The sequence below is a fragment of the Herpailurus yagouaroundi genome, unplaced genomic scaffold (genome assembly GCF_014898765.1).
Source record: "Herpailurus yagouaroundi ecotype Mexico unplaced genomic scaffold, PumYag 141, whole genome shotgun sequence".
NCBI classification, from domain to species: domain Eukaryota; kingdom Metazoa; phylum Chordata; class Mammalia; order Carnivora; family Felidae; genus Herpailurus; species Herpailurus yagouaroundi.
In genome coordinates, this window is record NW_024412396.1 from 7976009 (window position 1) to 8001427 (window position 25419).

General features: G+C 35.9%; 1 long non-coding RNA gene across 1 annotated transcript in view; it reads right to left on the reverse strand.

Moving 5' to 3' along the window:
• LOC121031601 (uncharacterized) overlaps positions 1–16660 on the reverse strand; it is a 170058-nt gene extending 153398 nt beyond the window's left edge. The window contains exon 1 of the long non-coding RNA XR_005790797.1: positions 16611–16660. This is a non-coding gene — a long non-coding RNA (uncharacterized LOC121031601). The remainder of the gene's footprint in view (positions 1–16610) is intronic.
• Between the last annotated feature and the right edge of the window lie 8759 nt (positions 16661–25419).

A 25419-nucleotide genomic window follows, 5' to 3' on the forward strand; every position in this document is an offset into this window, starting at 1 on the left:
GCTTTCATCACTTACGGTATTCCAAAGGTGTTATTTAGTTCTATACCAGAAACAGGGACAAAGACCAAATATATACTTCTTATCTATCACAGACCTCCTTCCAGCAGCCTAATTCCATCTGCTTAATAGAAGCCATAGCTTAATGTTGACAGATTTGGGGTCACATGCACCATGGGTAAATACTGCACTAAAGCATTGCTTGTGATTCACTTTCCATTCCGTTGAAGTTAGACCACACTTATCAAATCCCTCTAGCCTGATTTACTCATTATCATTAGTGATTGTGGTAGTACTAGGGGTCATAGTAGTAGTCGTCGTCATAGTAGGCATAATAGTAGTAATAATGCAACCATTGCTTGACTGGCCAGAGTTGTGGAGTTTTGTGTGTGTTTTGTGTGTTTGTTTTCCAGCTTTGAATATAGAGCAGAAATGCCTAGACAAGAGGTTTTCATTCTATTCTTTCCATAGAATATAATTCACCGACTTGAATATTTGTACTACCAAGATAGGAATGTCTTCTAGATAACTATGAAATGTCTTATTATGGAAAGCACTGTCTATTTTGGATCAGAAGTGAAAGGCATCTCATTAACTCCTCTTAGGCTATATTAGATAAATTTTATGATGTCACCTGACCTCTGAAATTGAAAAATTAGTTCTGGGGGGAAACTGCTAATGTCCAATAACTTTTTTCTCTCATTTAATTGCAATGGAAGAGAATAAAATGAACCAGAAATTTAGGGTTTGACAAAATGGCAGACATAAAAAGAGCTCAAACTCATGATAAAAATATGAAAAATGTCAAGATAATAGAAATCTCATATTATTTGGATCAAATTCTGCTTTTTATTAATGAGGAAAGTAAAGCTCCAATGTTGTTTTTATCACATCTTTATTTTCCATTCTTTCCTCAGCCTCTCCAGTCAGGCTTTTGCCCATAGTTTCCCACTGAAACCTTCTCAAGGACATCATTGATACCTTTCATTTTCCAAATCTGATGATCTACTCTCAGCCCACCTCACACTTGATCTCTTTGCAGAATGTGACCGGGTGGCCCACTGCCTCATTATTGACATACTCTCTTAACTCATGAGACACCACACTGGTCCTTTTCCTCCTTCCTTACTGATTTTTCTCCATTTTCTTTATAGGCTCCTCTTCTTTATGTTAGAGAGATCTGACTCAGTTCTTGATATTCTCTTTTCTATCTACAGTCATTCTACAATCTCTTCTAATCCCATGACCTTAAATATATCATCTAAATGCTGATGTTGTCTAAATCTTTTCTGCCAGTGCAGACTTCTCCCCAAGGATCTCGACTTTTATATTCAATTACCAACTTAATATTCCCTTTCTGTTGTCTAATGCACATCACATACTTCATCTAAATGAGAACTTTATCACCTTTCCCCACCCTCCTCTGTAACATGTTCCTCTACACCGTTCCTCACCTCAGCAAATAATGCTGCTGTTCATCCATTTGCTCAGACCAGAATCCTTGGAATCATTTTAAAGATTTAAACCAATTTTATATCTCTCCTCTACAGAGAACTTACTAATGGTTTCTCATCCCACTCATGATAAAAGCCAAACCCATTGCCATGGCTTATGAAAACCTCTGGGATCCCCTTGCCCAATTTTCTACCATGATTTTCATTCATTCTCTACTTAGATCCCACTCTTTGCTTTAATGCTAGCTGCCAAACTTTCTTTTACTTTAGGTCCTTTGTATTTGCTATTCCCTCTTTCCTGAAAATTCTTCCTCAGATCTTTACATGGTTCACTGCCTAACCTCTTTTACATTTCTGTTCATATTCTAGCTCCTCAGATAGGTGTTCACGGATCAGCCAATTAGGAAATAGTGTCTGCCTTCCCCGCTGGAGATGGTCAGTATCATTATCCTCTTTTATGTTTCTTAATAGCATTTGAGACTGCTTGAAGTATAGTGTATATTTACTTGTTTATTGTTTGCTTCCTGACTAGATTGTATGTTTGTGGGCAAGGTCTTCATCTTATTCAGCACTATATCCACAGTATTACAATGGTGTCTTAAACACAGGTTGTTCTCAATAAATATTTGTAGCGTGAATGAATGATGACCGACTGAATGAAGTACACTCTTTGAATGTTCTGCCTGACTCAATTCAGCAATTAGGTTTGGAAGCATAGGTGCTTCCCAGAGTGTGGGGGAATGCGTGGTCATTGTGTTTGTAATCATCACTCCTTAGGAGATCGCTCCTCACTTTCGTCACTTCTCCTCCTTCTTCCTTATGTACCCTCTCATACGCAGTGTCCTTATAATCCCTGCCTTTCTTCACCAACCCTCAACTACTGCTTCTTTGGCTATATCAGTGTATGGGAGAGTAGCATAAAGCTGCTCTGTCTAGCTTTGAGTGGTGGTGGTGTTACAGGCGTTACAGGCTCTAGCTCAGAACTCTGTAGTCCCGTCCTAAATGATAGATTTTGTTGGCCCACCTACAGAGTGTTCTCAACTTCTCTGTGCCTGGCCAAAACAAGGATGGCATCACTTTCCGTGAGTTCACCCTCCTTCCTTCCTTTCCAAAGTTTCTGATGTATTTTTTTTTTTTTGCCACTGCTGCTGCTGCACATTTCTTTAAAAAACTCATAACAGAAAACTGAGTTCCCAAACAAAATCCCATACCATATGTAAAAGAGCATGTCCCTCTCTCAACTGGAGGTGTATTTTGAAATAAGAAAGTAACAGCTCAGCAGTCATTTGCCATAGCTTGCTGAGTAAGCTGGGCTCAGGTTAAAAGGGGGTTATAGGCTGTCAGCCAAAACACTGACAGCATTGCTGGATTCAGAGATTCAGAAACTCTATATGTCCCAAGGATTCTGTGTGGATGCCATTAATTACACTCCCTTCTGCTCTATTGCTGAGAGTATCTCAATTCAGTTACCTCCTGTGGATCAACACAGATAGGAATTTTAACCTTTTAACTTGTTAAATTCAGTTTAAAAAAAATATTCAGCATTAGCAAAAAGATCATGGAAAAGTAATGCCATCAAATTGAAATGAAGTCAGAAATAGACATAATCACATGTGTTTGGCATCACATCTCTCATCAATTTGGATGAAAGATGACTTATACAGAGCATGTGGGTCATAATTCAGCCAGCAGTAATTCTTAATGGTGTTAGAGATGCAGTCATTAGGAGTAATAACAATAGAATTAAAATAAATCAAAGGGAAATAACTTCAAAAGTATATATACTGTATATGTTACAAAATGACTAAGGATGGTCAGCAATACTCAAATTATTTTTTAGTTTATTAATTTTTATACAAGTTCTTGAAACTGAGGAGTTCTTGAGGACTCCATGATTCCAAGGGCACATTTAGATGTATCTATCCTATTCATATTAATGACGCCATTCATTGTCCTGTGTGATTCTGTGAGTAGCAAAGGTCTTTGCTTTTGAAAGCGTCCTATTTATTTCTTATAAAATTTCTGATAACAAGAATTCTTCAGATCTCCCCCAACTCTACCCAGTAATATACCAACACAGTAAACTCTGGTTTGAAAGCAGTTTCATTCTGTAGGAGCTTTTAAACTATCTCCAATCTGGAACTTGGATATATTTCAATCAGCATTTACATTTAAAAAATGTGTATATCCTAAGAAAATATTTTGCCTTCACGTATTTAGAGAGTATCCAGATATAATGTTATTTTCTATTAGCAACAACATTTAAAAGGATAATGAGAATGAAGTTTGCCTTGTGAATCAACACTTACGTTTGTGATCTTTATCTAAGATATTTAAAAAGTGTACAATTTGTTATCACTATAATCGAGTAGACAATTTTTTTCCACAAGGTTACATCTGTTTATGCTATTTTATTATCTGTTGAATGGTGTGATATGAAGTCTCTTTATTGCAGTTTAGCTAAAGAAGTACCATGTCTGTGATGGAGCTGTCAATCAGCATTTAGTCATACAGTATCTATTTCTATCCCTGTTCTTCTTAGCACAGAAGGGCTATTATAGTCTACATTACGGCATAGCTACTTTGGATATAGATATCCTTGAGGGGCAGGATTTATTTTGAAAGAAGATACTCAACATAACATGACACATCATTCAGACATCTTTAAAAGTACACATGCAGGTATTTCAAAGCAAAATATAGCCAAGGCTAATTTTAAACATTTAACATTGTGAATGCATTTCCTTTTTTCTCCGTCACTTTAATAGTAGTAAAAAAGACCCAATGGGGTCATGTGACTTTTCTGTAATTGAAAATGCCTATTTAAAGCAATCCCTGTGCAAACCTTTATTGCACTGTCTCCTATGAAGGGATCACTTTTGTAAGATATTATGCAAGTCAAACAAGAGAGAACCATTCAAGGCCAAAGAGAAAGAAAAAGAGTGCTGAAATGCATTTATCAACACCTGAAAAGTGAAACTTTTCCAGCTGTCCAATAATATATATTTCCAAGTACACTAGCATATATGGAATATGACTAAAAATTAACGAGACTGATTACAAACCACAAACATGAAAATCAGTCATGCAGCTGTATACCACACTGGATGTGCTTCCAGATGTGATGATAAAAATGGATACAACCTTTTAAAGCTTGAGCTTTGGATATGCTGTGCATGTGGCACTCATTAGCCAAGCAAATGGATGTTAATCTTTATGACAGTCGATTGCTGTGCTGCATTCCTACAGAGAGCTTATCAGCTGGTCTGACCCGATCATCAAGACCATCATGACTTAATTTACAGGAGGATTATTTTCCTTCCCCTGCGATTCCATGGATTTAAAATGCACAAGAAAGTTTTTCAAAAGAAATGGCTGAAGCATTTAAACTTTCCTATTCCCCATAGCTCTGCAATAAATAGGTAATGGCATAAAAAGATTTAGAGTCACAGATTCCATTAGGAATTCAGCTAGATTGCATATCTAATTTCTCATGTTCAAGACTGAAAAATTAACCTCATTTTCCCAACTGATTTGATTTCCATTGAAAAGCTAAAGATGCTCATATAAGAAAAGCTTTAGTCTCTCCAAAAAAAAAGGCACTGTCAATCCATAGCATATAAACGGTATCTTCAGTAGATAAACAGAAATGTCATGTCACAGCTTAGGAGGAATCAGAAACCTCTCTAGTGTCCTAACAGACATTACTTCTCTTAGAAAAGTCATCATATTAACATATTTGCTTCCACACTCATGGTATTACCATCAGGAAACTTGTTGCTTTGGGCTACCTAGAGCTAATTAGAAAAGGCGTGATAGAATACCAGATCTAGCCCTCTGAAACGGAGTGCTTGACATGCTAGACATAATGCAGGAAGAGGCAATTCAGACTTCTCACGTAACTCTGCCAGCACACATCAACCTATTCGACAGCAACTTCTGTTTCTTAGGCAATTTTAGCTGAAGACAATCATTGTGCCAATATTTTCTCTTTGTGGTGTGCTTCACTGTCCCCAAAGGGTGGCAGATACCAATAAGCCGCATGTGTGTTCTAATAATAACAGTTAGATAGAAAGTAAAGATGGTCTCTTCGGAAAAAGACTGAATCATCTCTATTTTTGGTAAAAGCCTAGGGTATCGTGAGCACTTAATTAATGAGTTCATGAGAGTAAGTAAATCACGTCTTTCCAGAGTTTTAGGTGCTTTGGGAGTAGGTTTAACTCATTTAGTTCAGTATGAAACTATTCAACGTCCTGAAATTTATACTGTGCTTTCTTGGTGGTCTGGATTAAGAGCTTTTCAAAATGTCTGACACTTTCATGGAAAAAGTCAGGAATGATACCTAGATTGCTCAATATTAATGAAACAACCCCAAGTTTCAAAAACAATAAGGTATTACTCTTTCAATTAATCTATGAAGGAACTTTACCCCCCAAATTGTGAAACTTTCATTGACTATTTATGGGTAGAGTCGATCATGTTAGGCATCATGGAAAAAGAAAAGATGAATGAAGAAGATTATTCTCTCCTAAGAAATGATGACATATGGAATGGACTGTGATGTATGGCAGAGTGAGAGTCTTGGAGGGCTGAGGTAGGAGGGTTGGACCTGCTGACGACAAAGAGCAAGAAGAAGCCATTTTACCAGCCCCAGCACAGCTTTTGCCTCAGTGTATTCTACACAATAAATACATGATTCAAGACTAGATTCTTTTTTAAAAATTTTTTTTCAACGTTTATTTATTTTTGGGACAGAGAGAGACAGAGCATGAACGGGGGAGGGGCAGAGAGAGAGGAAGACACAGAATCGGAAACAGGCTCCAGGCTCTGACACATCAGCCCAGAGCCTGACGCGGGGCTCGAACTCACGGACCGCGAGATCGTGACCTGGCTGAAGTCGGACGCTTAACCGACTGCGCCACCCAGGCGCCCCAAGACTAGATTCTTAAAGATATTACTTCCTACACCCTTCATGTCCTAATATTCATTATTCTTCTCAAACAGGTTCTAACACACCTTACTCAAATATTTTGACCGTAAGTTGTTTTTTTTTTTCTTCAAGGAATATCTCTTGATATGAGTTTCCCATTTAAAAAAAAAATCATGGGCACCTGGGTAGCTCAGTCAGTTGAGCATCTGACTCTTGATTTTGGCTGAGGTCATAATCTCATGGTTTGTGGGATCCAGCCCCGTGTTCAGCTCTATGTTGGCAGTATGGAGCCTGCTTGGGATTCTCTCTCTCTTCTCTCTCTGACCCTTCTCCCATTCTCTGTCGCTCTCAAAATAAATAAACATTAAAATAATTTTTTAAAATACTAAAATCTCTTTAAAAAATCACCTAGAGAAATGAAGCTCTACTGACATTAGTTTGGAGATGAAGGGCTAACGGACAGAATAATAAGTAACTTTAAAAAAAAATTTTTACCTTTATTTATTTTTGAGAGAGAGACAGAGTGTGAGCAGGGGAGGAGCAGAGAGAGAGGGAGACACAGAATCCGAAGCAGGTTCTAGGCTCTGAGCTGCCAGCACAGAGCCCGATGCAGGGCTCGAACTCACGAACTGTGAGATCATGACCGGAGCCGAAGTTAGATGCTTAACCAACTGAGCCACCCAGGTGCCCCAGTAAGTAACTTTTATATTAGATTACATGAGAGATATATGAGATTTGAGGTAGATTAAAGTAGGGACACTGGGGGAAAAATGATAATTATTCCTGATGTATTTTAAAGGGTAGAAGGAATAGATTTTGGTAATTAATTAGTAAGACATTCAGATGGCAGTGTTTAGCAGGCAGAGAGAGGTGCAGGATTATAAGTCACACTTGGGAACCATTCACATAGAAAGAAATACATAAGGCTACCAGGGACTGATGAGGTCACAGAATCTATGAAGGGCCAGAAGAAACAAGAATTCTATCTTCAACTCTGCAGTCTGCCTACCTAGAAGGACCAGACAAAGGGAAAAGAGATTTTCTAGTAAACTAAAAAATAGAGTAAAATTGGCATCTAAGGAAACATTAGGGCAGTGGGAATTAGGGGAGAGTTTCGAGGGATAGTTCGGTTAAGGAGAAGACTAAAAATATAGGAGCTTAGGAAGGTGGGCAATAACACTGTTGGAAACAGAATCTGGATGGCAAAGCTTCAAGGGGTGACAAAGAGACAAGGAATACGAACTCCCTCCCTCCCCTTCCCCCCAAGTAGATGAAAAATTCCTGAGAAAAGTGGGTTAAAAACTAAGGTTTTATTGTTGTTTTTGCTGTTTTATTTTTTTCAGTTTTTGTTTTGGGGGTATGACTTTATTGGGTTTATATACTAAGAAAGGGCCTTTTGAGAGGGAGACATTAGAGATACACAAGTTGCAGAATAGCTATAAACTTCTGACTGAACATTAATTATAATTCCTATGCTTAGTGAACATAGAAAACACATATAAAAATTAACAATAATTATTGTATTGGATATTACATGCAAGGAAATAGAAAAAGTAGCTTTGGAAATAAATTTTGTACTTATAAGCTAACTAAGCCCTTTCTAATTTCTGGATGTTTTAATGGCCAATCAATATAACCTATTCATCCATAATATGATGTCTAATCACCTAACATGTTGTCTAATCACAGTTAATTATTACAAAACAGAGATTTTAAAGGCTCCATGGCAGGAGAAAGATGGCAGATCTCATGGAAGATGCCCCAAACTTCCACCTATTTAGTCAATCAGCTATTATTTTTTGAACATGCATTACTTGTAAGTAGTCTGCTATGTGATGCAAAAGATACAATTAAAAACAAGACCCAGGGGCGCCTGGGTGGCGCAGTCGGTTAAGCGTCCGACTTCAGCCAGGTCACGATCTTGCGGTCCGTGAGTTCGAGCCCCGCGTCGGGCTCTGGGCTGATGGCTCAGAGCCTGGAGCCTGTTTCCGATTCTGTGTCTCCCTCTCTCTCTGCCCCTCGCCCGTTCATGCTCTGTCTCTCTCTGTCCCAAAAATAAATAAACGTTGAAAAAAAAATTAAAACAAACAAACAAACAAAAAAAAACAAGACCCATATCCAAAGATCTTATAATCAATATGGTGAGACAATCATATATTTATAAAATGAATCTGGCACTGAGAAGAATGCCAGCCTCTATTTTCAGGAGCATAGCTTTGAATCCACAAATGGAAAAAAATACTCTGCTTAGGAAACATACCCACCTTGCCCAACTAGTGTATTTCACAAGAAAGAATCTTGGATCTTTACCATTTTATAATTTATTATTATTAATTTTTTAATGTTTATTTTTGAGAGAGAGACAGACCACGAGTGTGGGAGGGGCAGAGAGAGTGGGACACAGAACCTGAGGCAGGCTTCCAGGCCTGCTGTCAGCACAGAGCCCAACGCAGGGCTCAAACCTACAAACCATGAGATCATGACCTGAGCTGAAGTGGGATGTTTAACCAACTGAGCCATCCAGGCACCCATATTATTTATTAACATTTTGCCAAGAAGTCTATTCACAAAGAATTCTTTATTTGTATAAGAGCATAAGATTTAAAATTTAAAAATGTTCTTTATGGATTGACTTTAATTATTATGAAATTTCTTTATTTCTAGAAATACCACTTGTCTTAAAGTTTACTTTGTTTGATATAAATATAGTTATACCAGTTGTACTTTCTTTGGTATTTTCATGGTAAGTCTTTTTATAGCCTTTCTCTTTTAAACTTTCTACAAACTTATATTTAATACGTGTCTTCTGTAAGCAGCATATAGGTTTTTTAAATCTAGTTAAATAGATTCTAATGAGTCTAGTAAGTTCACTCAATTTAATATAACTACTGACATATATTTTTTTAAATTTTTTATTTGTGTATAGTGACACAATGTTGCATTAGTTTCAGGTGTACAACATGGTGATCCAACTTCTGTATACATTATGTTATGCTCACCACAAGTGTAACTACATCGGTTACCAGACAAACACTATTATTATATCACTGACTATATTCCTTTTATTTATTTTACTTATATGTATATTTATAGGCTTTTATTCCTTTGACTTATTCGTTCCATAACTGGAAGTCTGTATCTCCCACTCCCCTTCACCCATTTTGCCCACTTTCCACCCCACCCCTCTGGAAATCATACAGTTAGTTCTCTGTATTTACATGTCTGAATCTGCTTTTTGTTTGTTTATTGATTTTTTTAGGTGCCATATATGAGCGAAACCATATAGTATTGCCAACAGACACATGAAAAGATGGTCAACATCATCAGGGAACTGCAAATCAAAACCAAAATGAGATGTCACCTTATACCTGTTAAAGTGGCTAAAATAAAGAAGACAAGAAAGTGACAAGGATATGGAAAAATGAACTTCATGCATGGCTGGTGGGAATGTAAACTGGTACAGTCACTTGGAAAACAGTGTGGAGGTTTATCAAAAGTTAAAAATGTGGGAGCCTGGGTGGCTCAGTCAGATAAGCATCTGACTCTTGATTTTGGCTCAGGTCATGGTCTCATGGTTCGTGAGACTGAGCCCCATGTTGGGCTCTGTGCTGACAGTGGGGAGCCTACTTGGGATTCTGTCTCTCCCTCTCTCTCTGCCCCTCCCACCCCAAAATAAATAAATTAAAAAAAAAAAACCTAAAAAACCAGAAATACCATATACTCCAATAATTCCACTGATATATTTGGGTTTAATCTACTCTTTGTTTTCTATTTGTCCTAACTCTTCTGAGCACATTTTCTTTTTCCTTTCTTGCCTTCTTTTGGAAAGTTTGAGTACTATTTACTATTCAGTTTCTCCTATGCTATTACTTATATTCATTTTTTACCACTCTTTTAATGGTTCTTCTAGATATTACCATATTCATCCTGACTTATTAAAGACTAATGTAAATTGATACTTTTACTTTCCAGACAATGTTAAGGACCTTAGAACATTTAAAACATTTTAGTACCATTTATCCTTTTTCTGCTTTTTTTGCTCTTGCTATCATAAAATTCTACATATATTTTAGTCTTTTGAGAATTTTTTTATTACTACTTGTATGAAACCTAAAAGTGCTTCTTATCAACAGTTTCATCACTACAGAAATATACAACATTTAAAGTATTTCCCTGAGAGAATTACTGTAAACAATTTGGTTTCAGATAGGGTTTTCCCCCACATATTTTAATATGGTTTAAACAAGAGATGTGAACCACCTTCTCCACCCACATAGACAATACATTTGTTCCACCTTACCCTCTTTTTATTGCCCTTGTTGGGGACATCTTATAGTGGAACACAGGATAGATGGAATAGGAAAATTATTACTACCGCCCTCCCACTTTCACCTTGAGTTGTTCTGGCCTCATCTTGCCTCTATTTCTTCTACAAGCTTAAATTTGGGGTTTGTAGGCATAAAGAGATAATTTGTTGTTTCATGCATCTAATAATATATCATTGAGCTCTGTTCCTAGGGCCAGGACCAAGGCCATTGGAAAGCAGAACCACTGCTGTTTCTGTATTCATGTCACTCACCGTCTGGCAGAACTTGCCTTTGTCCCTGATTCCACAGACATCCAGTATTCAGGATCTAACTCCTTACTTTTCATTGCCTCAGTTTTTCCATCTATACAGTTAATGATATGTCCTTCATCTTTCTTGCCCAGAAGCCTCTTCCAGTGTTGTGATTGCATATTCATATGTATGTATGTATATGTATATTACTCTAGCTATTTATCTTCTATCTACATCTATGTCTATGCCCATATCTACATCTATATATCTATACCTATATATCTATATCTGTATATAGATATATAATGGTGGATATCAGCACTCATTTCCAATGGGAATACACATAGGAGTGAAATTGTTGGATGGCAGACTGAGTGCATGTTTAGCTTTAGACACTGCCAAAGAGACTTCAAAAGGGTTTGGACCAAATTGTACTCCCAGTTTTCTCTCCTATCAATGATATGTTAATTTAGAATTGACCCATTTTTCCCATTATTTGGTATTGCCCATCCTTTTTACTTTAGTTATTCTTGTATGTCGTAGCATAACACTGGGGGGTTAGTTTTCATTTCCCTATTTAGTAATAATGCTGAATATGTTTTAATATGCTTATTGTCCATTTGGATATTTTTGTTAAGTGTCTATTCTCTTGACCATTTTAAAACTGAGTTGTCTGGGTTCTTTTTTTCCCCTATGGAATCCCAAACATGCTATGAATTTGAGTCCTTTGTTGGCAGATATTTGAAATATGTTTTCCTAGTTTCTGACTTGCTTTCACTCTATTAATTTATCTAATTTTGTTTTAATGATTAGTTTTTTATATCTTGTATAAGAAATATTTGCCTATCTCAAAGTCATTAAGATCATTGCCCGTTTCCTTCTAGAAAATTTAGACTTTTTAGTTTCCACATTTCTATATGGATCATACACTCTGAACTGATTTTTGTTTTTGTTGTAAAGCAGGTAAGAATTCATGTTTTTCAAGCAGTTACCCAATTAGTTCACCACCATTTATCGGTAAAGATATACTTCCCCTCCAGAACTGTGGCAGTGGCTTTGTGCCAATCCTTGTGCCTAATACCTAATACCAATAGAGTCTTAATTACTGTAATCTTATCGTAAGTCTTGATATCTGGTAGTGTGTACCTTCTAGCTTTATTCTTCTTCTGCATGGTTACTTTGACAGCGTTTCCATAGAAACACTAGAATCAGTTTTTAAATTTCCACAGAAAAAAATCTGGAATTTTTATGGGGATTCTAGCGAATTTGAGGTCACCTTGAGTAACAACAGACAAAACAATAGGAGTCTTCTAATTGGTAAAGAGGGCATATTCCTCTGTTTAATTTTTCTTTAACTTCTTTCAGTAGTGTTTTACAATTTTTAGTATTGGGGACTTATATGTAGATAAGCATATTTTAAACCCCATAAGATATTAGTATTAATGATTTAGATAGTCAGCATTCATTTGGATTTACCCATATTTTCACTCTTTTTATTTTATATTTCTCCCTGCACACCCTTGCTTTTGTCTTTCTGAAGAACTTCCTGAGATATTTCTTTAATATGGGTCTGCTCAGCTTTTGAATCTAAGTGGAAACTTCATTTCTGAGGAATGTTTTCTGTGTTTATAAAATCTAGATGGGATCACTTAGAAAAAGTGTCATATCACTGTTTTTTGGTCTCCATTATAACTATTGAAAATAAGTTATTAGTCTTTCATTTACTGCTTTGAATATAATATGTCAGGGTCTCTCAATGCTTTTACGAAGTTAAGAGGTAAGTTTCTTTCCGCCTTGGTGGGCTATAAATTCCAATTTGTAAGGACTTAGATATATCCACCTACACCACCAAAAAGCTCCAAATTAGAAGGATATAAAGAAAATGTATTAAAGTGGATTAGTTTTTGTGTTTTTTTTTTTTTCTGAAAACAGTAGATAAAGAAGGTATTATATACAAATCAAAACCACACTCAGATATCACCTCACGCCAGTCAGAGTGGCCAAAATGAACAAATCAGGAGACTCTAGATGCTGGAGAGGATGTGGAGAAACGGGAACCCTCTTGCACTGTTGGTGGGAATGCAAATTGGTGCAGCCGCTCTGGAAAGCAGTGTGGAGGTTCCTCAGAAAATTAAAAATAGACCTACCCTATGACCCAGCAATAGCACTGCTAGGAATTTATCCAAGGGACACAGGAGTACTGATGCATAGGGGCACTTGTACCCCAATGTTCATAGCAGCACTCTCAACAATAGCCAAATTATGGAAAGAGCCTAAATGTCCATCAACTGATGAATGGATAAAGAAATTGTGGTTTATATACACTATGGAATACTACGTGGCAATGAGAAAAAATGAAATATGGCCTTTTGTAGCAACGTGGATGGAACTGGAGAGTGTGATGCTAAGTGAAATAAGCCATACAGAGAAAGACAGATACCATATGGTTTCACTCTTATGTGGATCCTGAGAAACTTAACAGGAACCCATGGGGGAGGGGAAGGAAAAAAAAAAAAAAAGAGGTTAGAGTGGGAGAGAGCCAAAGCATAAGAGACTGTTGAGAACTGAGAGCAAACTGAGGGTTGATGGGGGGTGGGAGGGAGGAGAGGGTGGGTGATGGGTATTGAGGAGGGCACCTTTTGGGATGAGCACTGGGTGTTGTATGGAAACCAATTTGACAATAAATTTCATATATAAATAAAAAAATATTTTAGATATTATACAGTAAAAAAAAAAAAAAAAAAGAAAGGTTGCATCTGACATCAGCTGACTATGGAAAATGGGGACAGATATTTGTCATGTTAACATATGAAAAGATGAAAATATTGTAAGACCAATCTGGAAGAGTTCTGAAGGGGAGATAACCAGCCATATGGGGTACAAAGTAGAGCAGAGTTGGACAGGAAAGAAAAATATGAAATTATTCTTACTTTGAAAGCTTTTATTTTTCTAAAAAGAAAAGAATTATTCTAATACTTCAAAACACTGTTTCTATAAGAGTTTGAGGTTTAAATTATTATACTGCAGTTAAAATTTTAGGTTTTATCTTGTTCAAATAATCAAATTTGGCACTTTCTTTAATTTTCATTTATGCTCTGACCTGAATGAAAGACTGGCATACTAAATTTAATTGCACTCAGTTTAATTGCTTCTTGATTTTTGACTCATTATTTGAGTTGAATAAGTCAAAATGTTAGAAATGAACAGGGAGTTCTGAGAAGTGAAACTCTGAAGGCATGCTTCCCAGCTAGCATGCTGAATGGGAGAGTTAGAACTGACTGAGGTCAAATTTGACTGTACATATTTTCACGTTATTTGGAAAGAAATATGACAACTTGGTATAACTTTCCTTGAATCTAGTCTCCTCACTGTTTATCACAAAGGGGTAATCATCATATATCCTATTGACATCTGAGTAGAGGTAGACATGTGGGTGCTTTGGAAAATGTGCCCTGACCAACATAGTGTCTATTACTAAAGAATATAAAGGAGACTTTCAAACCCTTATCAGTTTCTAGATTTTTTCTTGTGTCTATGCTCATAAGTCAGAAGAAAGTAAGACAGTACATTTATGACTATGTGATTAACAAGGTAACAACTGTATTTTCAGTATAAGTGCAGATGAACTGAGGGACAACTTCATAAAGCCATTCATTAATGTAACTGGTTGCTAAAGACAGAACAATCAGTTATATTCAGTCATAATCAGTTCACATTCAATGGGTCTGAATTAGACTGGAGTCAAATGTTATTTAAAAATTAGAATAATTATTAAAAGTACTTCCTAATGGGGTGATTGGGTGGCTTAGTGGGTTAAACATCCAACTTCGGCTCAGGTCATGATCTTCCAGTTTGTGAGTTCGAGCCCCACATTGGAGTCTGTGCTGACAGCTCAGAGCCTGGAGCCTGCTTCAGATTCTATGTCTCCCTCTCTCTGCCCCTTACCCACTTTCTATCTCTCTCTCTCTCTCTCTCACAAAAATAAATAACCATTAAAAAAATAGAAAAAAAATTAAAAGTACTTCCTGATGAAGAAATCTGTAATGCTTTGGAGATTTTCTATACATTCATTTTGGACTACTTAGGCTAGTTTGCTAGGATTTGGTGGAATAAATTAAAGGACTGCTTTAGTGAAATTGTGAAATATTAGCCTAAGAGAAATGTAACACCCACATATTTAAATCATTTTTATGTGTGAACCCTCAAATACTTCTGAAAACAAGTGTGTGTGTGTGTGTGTGTGTGTGTGTGTGTGTGCAAGTGTATATGTGTTTTAGCTTATTCAGATGGGGAGTGGTTGGACAAGATTAAAAACTTATGAAAAACCAAGAGTTTCACTGATAAATAAGAGACTGCAAATGCACAAATCTGAAGTAGCTTTTCACAAATGGGCTCTAATAACTGATGGGAGTATTTTGTTGCTGTTAGTATTGTTATAGTTATGAATTAATACCCATGATACAAATTCATCCAAGTTCTAATGTCTTCCTGGTCTTGTTATGCTTTACCCCATAGAATAGAATTAACTTTTTCTTTCCTTTTGAAATACTTATCTTTAGATTGGTCATGCCTATCACATGAAGCATTGTTCATATGAGAATCATGGTATCAATTCTCTTCGAAAACCTCCCCTTTTATCCCCCTGGCAATGGATAACACAGTATGGAATCTGTGCTGAGGAAAACTCCAGAAACCAAATTCTCCCGGATGGTAACAATGCTTCCCTGGGGCATAGTGAGAAGGGTCTCAATTCACCTCCTCTCCATGTTCTAACTAGACACAGGAAGCCCTTTAGCCACAAGCAATGGGGTTTCATTAAACCACTTCACTTTAGGTGTAACAAAGCTCCTTCCAGGAAGCAAACCAGAAACTCTAGTCAGATTGTAGAATTGCCCAAACATTGGGGTCCCTGCTTTTACACAGCACAAAATTGTGTAATGGCACCAGAGGCTCCTTAACAAGCTAAAAACCCTATGGAGCAACAATGATCAGGCGAAAGAGTCATGGAGTTTCTGATTGAAGCTGAAGTTGAATTGCCATTTCAATTCTTCCCTCAAAATTATCCAATTAATCTGCATGGATCTTTTTGGAAAAAATTCCTGTTATTCAAATGATTGCTAACGAGAAATGAATGGAGCTTTTTTTTTTTTTTTAAATTACTAAACCTGGTACATTTAAAAAACTTTTACTTCTTAAGTCCATTGATGCTAGAAATACTTAAGTGACATTCAAATAGAGCAATATAAAATCCCTTAAAGCCAGTAAAACCTGAGGGATGATTATTAAGGAAATCACAAAGATCTTCTCCAAATGGACCTTCTTTCTCTAAATCGCACTTTAATTTTTTTAACATTTATTATCAAGAGACAGAGAGAGACAGAGCACGAGTAGGGGAGGGGCAGAGAGAGGGGGAGACACAGAATCTGAAGCAGGCGCCAGGCTCTGAGCTGTCAGCACAAAGCCCAAAGCGGGGCTCGAACCCACAAACCATGAGATCATGGCCTCAGCCAAAGTCGGACACTCAACCGACTGAGCCACCCAACCATCCCTCTCTAAATCATTCTTTAAAGTAAACTCCAGTGCATAAATTTCATTTATCTAAAATTCCCTTTTTTTTGGTCAAGTCCCCTCTAGGAAGGGCAGGAGCTAAATGATAACCAGCACGGCTTACTTCAACAACACTGATACCTTCTGAATAGTCATGTAAGCAAGGAAGCCAGCCAGTACTTCACCTTTAATAATAATAAAAAAGAAGAAGATAGGTTAGATTACAGCAACACTTTACTAAGGAAGCTTTTACAGCATATTGCAAAATATCTAATATCCTAGTGTCCCCCCTTTAGTACTTTTGTGTGTAGACAGACCACTGACCTCCCCTTCCCAGGGAGTCAGGTACTTAGTTGGTATCACTTCCTCACCCCTCCTCGTGTCCTGGCTCAGATTGCAATATGTTTTTGGTGTGTTTTTTTTTTTAATTTTGAGGTAAGGTAAGAAAAGTAAAAATATTACTGTACAGAGGACACACACATGAATCAGAGGTTGCTTTACCTCAAAAAATGACATGGATCTTAATCTGAAATTTATATGCAGTTGACATAATAAATACTCAATGCTCCTATCTAATTTTTCTTCCTTATTCAGTTTGTACCCAACATCTGAAAATTGATACTAACATTTTGGACAAAAGAGCTATGTCCTTTGACTTCTAGGACCTGTTCAACCTGCAAGACCCTCTTATGTTCTACTCCAAGGTATTTGTTTATGTAGACAATTGTAGTAATGAAAGGACATATTGTTTAAGGATGTATGAAGAGATTTGCAGTCATTCATAGTGTTATCAGAATTAAATTCTAGTGGAATATCCAGTTATGCAAGTATAAAGAGAGAGGCAACATTGCATTTCAATTAGGGTCTTGACAGTCTACATATTTATACAATAAAGAAGTGGCCAAAGACATTTCTAAAACATTTTAGTAGAAGATGCTTCTATTCCTGAGAACAAGAGTTAAATCTTAAAAATTAATGGGAATTTAGAAAATAAGATATATATATATATATATGTGTGTGTGTGTGTGTGTGTGTGTGTGTGTATAATTTAACACACCACATATTGTATTTTTTAATGTGAAGAGCCAGTAATGAATAATCACACCATTCTCCCTGAGAAGGAAAAGAACCTGTGCCTTCTATTTGAAGAAACTAAGGTAATAAGATGCAACAGATTTGCTTAAGGTAATACACTTCAAACAGAGGGTAAACCTGTCTTTTACCTTGATGCTCCAATACACAAAATGATCCTACTTTCCATGTTTTGATATACCTGTGTCTGTCAGTGTTGTTTTGGACCCGTGCCATATGAATCAAAAGTATTGATCCACTAAAACTGCTGTATTGACACCTGGTGAAGTTAGAGCCATTGGCAGATAAACAACTAGTAATAACCATTCTTTTCTTATGATATTAAATGCAAAGATATTAGAGATGATTTTTCATAATAAGTCTTCTTTTTTTGTGGATCAGAAACAGTAAACAAGAATCAAATATAGGCAGAAATATGTAATTTAAAATTTTATGTTACATTTCGTTGAAATGTTAGCTGAATAATATTGCTTTGGCACATATGTTATATTCATGTCAATATGTTTCATATGCTAAAAAGATCTATGCAAGAGTGCCTAGCCTTCCCTGTTTACAAAAGAACTAAACAGCTGTGTAAGTTCATAGAAGAAGACAGAAAGTGAAATAAGAAAGTTCTAGGACCAGTTCAGATTATTTAACTACAAATATCTAATGAATCTTGTGATTTATTATAGAAGATAAAATATGCTTATGAGGAAAATATTAACTGGCTGCTCCAGCTGAGAAAGAAGAGCCATTTGGTTGAATTTAATATCAGAAGGTTCTTCCCCTTCTCTCCTTTCTTTTTATAACGCTATGTTAAAATTTCTCCATTCAGGTTCTTTTTTAGGCTTCACTTTGCCAATAGGTCAAACATATAATAATACTAAACATTATAGAGAGATACATACATAGGTGGATAGATACACACACACACACTCATGTAAGTTATAATGAGAGTGATGAAATGAGTATTAATGTATAGAATTTGACTGTAGGAAGAATCTTGAAGCTTTCTCTAACACTGTATTCCAGCCTGGACTCTTAAATCATTGGCTGGATTGCAGACTACGTGAATAGCCTCAGCAACGGATGGATGGATGGAAAGTCATGGATGGATGGAAAGTCATCTAGAAATCTTGTAAGATAATATCCTGGTAACTTCTTAAAGAAACTACTCATCTTGCATAGTTCCAGATCCAAACGCGGCAGCATAACATTTAAAATTTTTGTTGTCATATTTGCCTAATTTTGACCAAACACACCTTTTTCTTCCCTTTCTCTCTCATCTTCGAAAATTAATTCTCTGTCAATTCTTTAGCAAAAAGATCCACAGCAGAGAGAACAGGTCAGTCACAAATCATCCAGAGAGGTCTGGAATTATTCTCCATCAAATTGGTCTCCACATGATAGCTTAATAATAGCCCATCAAATGTTTTATTACAAAGATTTTTTAAAAGTCTTCTATACTATCAGAAAGAAAACATTGAATAACATTGATTGGTGCCTAAATATTGCAAAGATAAAACTGTTTGCATTGTAAATCATATTGGCTTCTCAGCAATTTACCTCAAATTTGTGAATGAAATAAAGTTTATATTATAGCCACATTATAAGCATTATTTATTCTTTTTCTCCACAATACTCAATGAAATGTTAAATACCTTTTTCGTAAGTATTCTTGCATATATAGATGTAGACTGCTATATGAGGAGTGTCTTTATAAATAAAAACTATTCAGACATATTGGGGAAAAAAAGCAGTAACCTATATCTTTTAATCTGAATAGCCAGTTCTTTTTTGTGATCCTACAGGATAGGATTTCCTGGCTTGCTAAGTGCCTTTTTATTTCTCTGAGTTGATCTTGGAAACGGAGTGTTTCAGATTTTAGTTTATCTTGATACAAGCCAACCTGTTCCTGCTTAGAACACTTTGGTTTTATATCTGAGAGCTTAATTACTAGATCCTTGGGTAGAAGTTGTGCTACCAAATCCTTAAAACAAATGGTGACAAGATAATTCTAAATGAAATTTTCTTTAATCTTACTATCTATATACCCCAGAAATTATTCACTTCACTAGAAAGTTTGGATTGGGAAAATAAAAATTGCATTTTTCATTAAACATTGAGCAACTAATATGTTGATAGCATTATGATATGCATACATGGATAGTGATTCCTCTGTTTAAGATTATAAATATTCCAAATATGAATCATATATATTTTTTGTTCCTAATTTTGAAAACATGAGTTGGTAATAGCACAGATATATTTTGTTTTTATTTGCAGTACAGAATTCCATTCTATAAATATAACTTATAGAAAGCAATTTACCATTTTAAGCACATGGATGAAAATACCACCACATAGAGTGATTGGGACTTATTCTGAAAATAAATTACTTCAGTGATGGGGCAAAAAGCCCTGATGAGGAAATCATGAGGTGAAAACAAACAACACTTCTATACAACAACGAGAAACCTTTTAAGTGCAAAGAAACTGTAATCCATGTGGCACTTGTAGGTACATTAAGATAAAACATCCAGGAGCCAGTAAATTTTTTCATGCTGTCAGAGTATTCAGCGGTACATATGAGCTGTCGTACTTCAGTCATCAACATCCAAAAAAGCTTAGCATTTCAGAAAACAACTTCCCATAGAAACAATTCAACTCCATACTAACAGGCATATGGATACTAACAGAATAAGTAAAATAGCAGTTGTCAGTCTCTCAGTCTTTACGATCTTTCTCCACCTCCTATTTGACCAGAGCCTGGTCGCCTCCAGTATCAATATCTTCCTTTCCTTTTTGCTAAGGCAGAGAGGAGAAAAGGGAGAAAGGAGATTGAGAAGGAGACAGGGAAAGAGAATGAATCGGAAAAGCCAAGAAGCACCAAAAGGCAACAGGGCTTTCTGGTTCTGAGAAGTCTGTGTGATCATTTGGGTTTCTATTTGCACTGGGTTTTACCATGGGTTTATCTGGGGAAAGAGATGCAGAAAAGGAAAATATTAAGAAAGTATGTGTGCTCCTCATGTTCTCAAGTGATGCCTTCATTTATAGGACATTCTGGAACCACCTTTCACATAAACACTGATACAGACAGATGTCTTCGGCATGAAAGTCAAAAGAATATAGGGATTTATTAAATTAGAAAAAGAAAACTCTATCAGCTCCTTCACCTCCACACCAAAAAGGTTTTGACATACAAGACGTTGGTTTCCCTAATGCTTAGAGTTGAGTTTTGCAATTCAAAATTCAAAACCAGGAAAAATATTAGATTGGTTGAACTACATTTATTAATTATCTAATTCTTTATATTTTATAGGCATCCATTCTTAAAATATAATGGCATATATAGCTAAAATAATTAATTCTTTGGCACTGTACTAGTCACATCTTCCTTCTCTCTAAGACAAGACTTTTCATACTTACTTTTCACTGCAGTGACCTTTACAATACCGTCATTTAGGGATAAAGCATTCAAATATGACTGCGCAACAGGAATTCCAATACCATGGTTTTAGAGCCAGAAGTATATTTTGGGTATATAGACATATAAATACATTTGGTTTTGGAGTGTTCATTCTGCATTTATAAAAACCTAACATGGTATTCTCCCAGGGAACAGAGAATGATTAGAGTGTGTATATGCAAAATTCACCATTAAAATATATTTACTATGCATGACTGTTACCCAGAGATAAGCAAGTTATAGTTCTTGTCTTCAAGGAGTGTATAGTTTATAAAGAAGAGAGACAAGAAGTTTAATTTCTTGCTATTTAAAATTCACCCTAAAGACCAGCACATGTATCTGTTCTGGGAGCTTGTTAACACTGTAAAATCTCAGGACATACCCTAGACATCCTACGTCAGGACATACATTTTCACAGAATGCTTAGGTGATTTTTATGCACATTAGAGTTTGAGAAACACCACTCTGATTGGAACCTGAGTGTGATTATTATCCTAACACCTAGAAGAAACATGGAAATGGGCAAGTTAGAAAGTGGGAAGGTGGCATGATGGGAAGGAAGGACCCTGGTGCCTGCGTTTGGTTTCTCAAACAGAGGACAGATTGCCAGTCAGGCACCTTTTACTAGCATAAAAATAAATGTCTTAAAAGGAATATTTGTTTTTGAATGTTTTTGTTTTACATATTATTTGGAAAAAAACAGTCATATTACTGTTGACAATATGTCAGTTTGACAGAAATATGATTGTATAAATCCACGTCAAAAGAAAGTTTTATATTTTAATGTTTTCCCTCTTATGGTTTGCTGAGGAATAAGTGACCACGGCTTTTAAGAATGGCTTTGTCAGTTATATCACAGTTCTTCAGTTATGAGCATGGTGACAACCTAGGAAAACTTCTGCCTCAAGATCTCAACTTAGAACACATCAGTAGGACCAGTTCACATAAAGATGATCATTTGGAAGTGGAGACATTTAAATTCATTTTTACGTTTTCTCAAAGCTCCGAATAGATCTGGGAATGAAGATCAGGGCAACGTATTTTGATCAAGGCTGTTTGTGCACATCAACACCAGCCACGCTCTGCCTCCTTCCATTGCCTCCTCCACTCAAGGCACTATGAATATGCTGCCTATGGCCAGGGCAGAGTCATACAGGGAACAGACCATCTTCTCTGCTTTGCCTTTACATGTTATATTAGTGTGTTTGAATGTTATCTCTTTTGTGTGAAAGACCAAATAAGGGATGCCTTCTGAAATATTTTCTGAATGTGACTGTGTATATATATATCTATATACATATATATATGTAAATGACATGTAAGAATCACATATAAGGGCTGACAAAAACATAGTGTATTAATGGGTTAATAATACCCATGATACCACGAATAAGATGCAGAAACAAAAGTAAAAAAAATAAACCCTTAATGTTTCAGGGCATGTGGAGGTATTAAATTATTCTACAGTAATTCTTGATAACATTTGCCATATTAACTTGTGTTATACCTCCAAAGGCAAAGATATTTTGTGATAAAATACTTATTACCTAGAGTCGAATTAGAAAAATAACAGTTAAGAAGGAGAGAGCCCTATTTCTGGAACTTGATCCAGTTATTTCGTCAATAATTACTTGATTCAATTAGGCATAGACTTTTTTTAACCTCTGCATGTCTTTTTTATTCTTTATATATCAGTTGTCAGGTCAAATCACAGTTAGATTATAATTTATTGTTATTGTTTATATTTTAATATCAGTTCAATTGAGATTTTCTTTCGCTTGGACACAAAAACTGACTTTATAAATTAGAAAAGGTAAGTAAGTTTTTATATGCCATATAAAACTACCTTACAAATAGCCTAATTGCTTTTCCTAATAAGTTTTAAATGTCTCAAGTATTTCCAAATATCCAGTCCAATTAATCCCTTTCTGAAATGGAGTCCCATCATTAGGAACTTTTTAGAGGATTATTCCAAACAGTAGAAATACTGTAAAAATATAATTAGGTATTTAGAATATACAATTGCCTTCATAAATCCTCTTCAGCAAGTGCCAGTGATAAGTTTGTTAAATTTAAAATATTTTCATTTATATTTAGCTAAGAATTGATGCTTGTCCAACTGGATTTTAGCCAGCAAAACATAATCTACTTCAAAAGTTTATAAGAAAGGGAACTTAATGCAGGGAATTAATTGCACAGGTAATGGAATCGCTGAGAACAATAACCAGTAACAATAGAGATAGACTAACTCACACATTAACACCATCAGGAATTCACTAACATCCTTAGGCTGGGGAAATCAAAGGAAACTGGAAGACTGGAACTCCAGATCTGTGTGACTCTCAGGTTGGATGATAGAATAACTGGGGGGCCTGATGGTGGCAGCTGGAGTCACAGAAGAGACAAGCTGCTACCAGTGAAAGTGGTCAAGGGAGGATATTTCAGCTGCCTCCCTACCCTGCCCCCCATCTCTCATCTTCACCTCCATGACCAACGGAAGCTGGGAGTCAGCTAGCATGGGAGCCAAGAAAATCAGCCTTTCGGGGTCACAAAGATTAAGAATCTATCTGCCAGCAAACAGGCCCAAGTCCTGCAAAATAATCTTCCAGGCTTTTACAAACAAATGTAAAAACTAAAGTTTTAAAAGCAATTTGTGACAGTAAAGATAGGAATGCACACACATTGCCCTCCAACTTAGCCTTCCAGAGAAATCTAGCACCTACATTTTTCACTCATCAAAGAGGGCAGTGACCAGCACAAGAAATCATAGCCGAAAGAGAATTATATTAATCAAAGCAATTTCTGGTGAAAGGAGGCATGGAAATCTCTAAGCAAGTTATAGAAAGAAAGCTACACTCTTCAAATCACTGAATTGAAAACAAAGCTTCAGATGATAACTATATGATTTGACAAAGATACTTCAAATTGCTCAGGAAAATCTTCTTCTTTACAGTAATGTTTCAGGCTATTTAAAACAGAATCTCAGTCGAGGAACTAAACAAAGATGCTAGGATTGGACATAGAAGACAGATGAGTTTGGCTGTTATCCACATAAGAATAGAAGCCAAAATTATGCTGACTATAAATGGAGCCAAGCAATGTCATATAGATTTGAAAACCATGTTGTGCCAAGGAAGATGTTAATGTTTTTCAATTTTCAGGTTCAGTAAGGATCATAAGTTGTTTGATTTCTTAATCTAGTTTACATATCCTAAATATCACTGCAACTCTGCAAGCCCCCGACCCTCCACTTTTTTTTTTTTTTTTTTTTTAATTCTAGATTTGACAGTTTGGTCTGGATTCCAAGACTAAGTACATGAGTGGTATGTTCCAGTATATTGGTTCATTCAGATATATCTCAGCAATTTGTACTTCATGACTTACCAGATCTATTAAATCTTGGGAGTAAAAATAATTTAAATTATTTATAGCTCTTGCTTAGACTAGCAACTGAGTCCATCTTGCCCTTGAAGGAGATATACTGGGACTTTACTAGAGGTGAAAGTTTCAAAGGATGTCTCCTTGCTTTCTCTCTCTGTGCCCTGTAACTAAGATAAAGAACAGGGATCATTTGCTTACCATAATGATGTAGAGCAACTACACCAAAGAAATACGGGGTGACATCATTTGCAAGCATGGAATGTGTGAGCGTATTTTCAGACATGTTCAAAAACTCATGTGTGCATGTATGTTTATCCATTCGGGGCCTGTAAACATTTCCTGGTATTTTAAATCTCTGAAATGATTATTATAGTATTTGGTATCCTCAGATAAGGAATGTTTAACTGGAAAAGGAATCTTTTATAAACCTTTTGAAGGTTGCCATTATTTTCTTTGTAAATCTATGGATGATAGCTAAAGTAATCAAAATCTTCCAGAAGATAAACCTCCCAATGTTAAATGGCATTTGTATATTTGTACCACTACTTTGTTTCAGAAAGGATTTCCAGAGGGTTGTAAAGGTATATAACATGAAACAAAGTGGCACAAGCTAAAAACTAAGAGGGATTAGAAAAATATGGGTGTGGGTGTGTGTGGGTGTGTGTGTGTGTGTGTGTACCGTGGGTGTTCTTTTTATTTTATTGTTAAACAGGATGTTAAACCACCCAAGCAGCACCATTAAATATTCAAGTTATATAAGGCAGTGATAATAATAATAATAATAATAATAATAATAATATATGCCAACATATTATGTAAATATTATAGAATAATACACATGAAATGTTATTTTAATTATCTTATTTGAGCCTAAAAACACCTAGTAGAAAGGAAAACATATTGGATTCTATTACTTGTTTCAGTGGTTTTAAAATTTTTTAAAAAATCTAACATTTTTCTTAAAATAGACCTTTAAACATCATCTTTGTCTTACCCCACTCCCTATTGT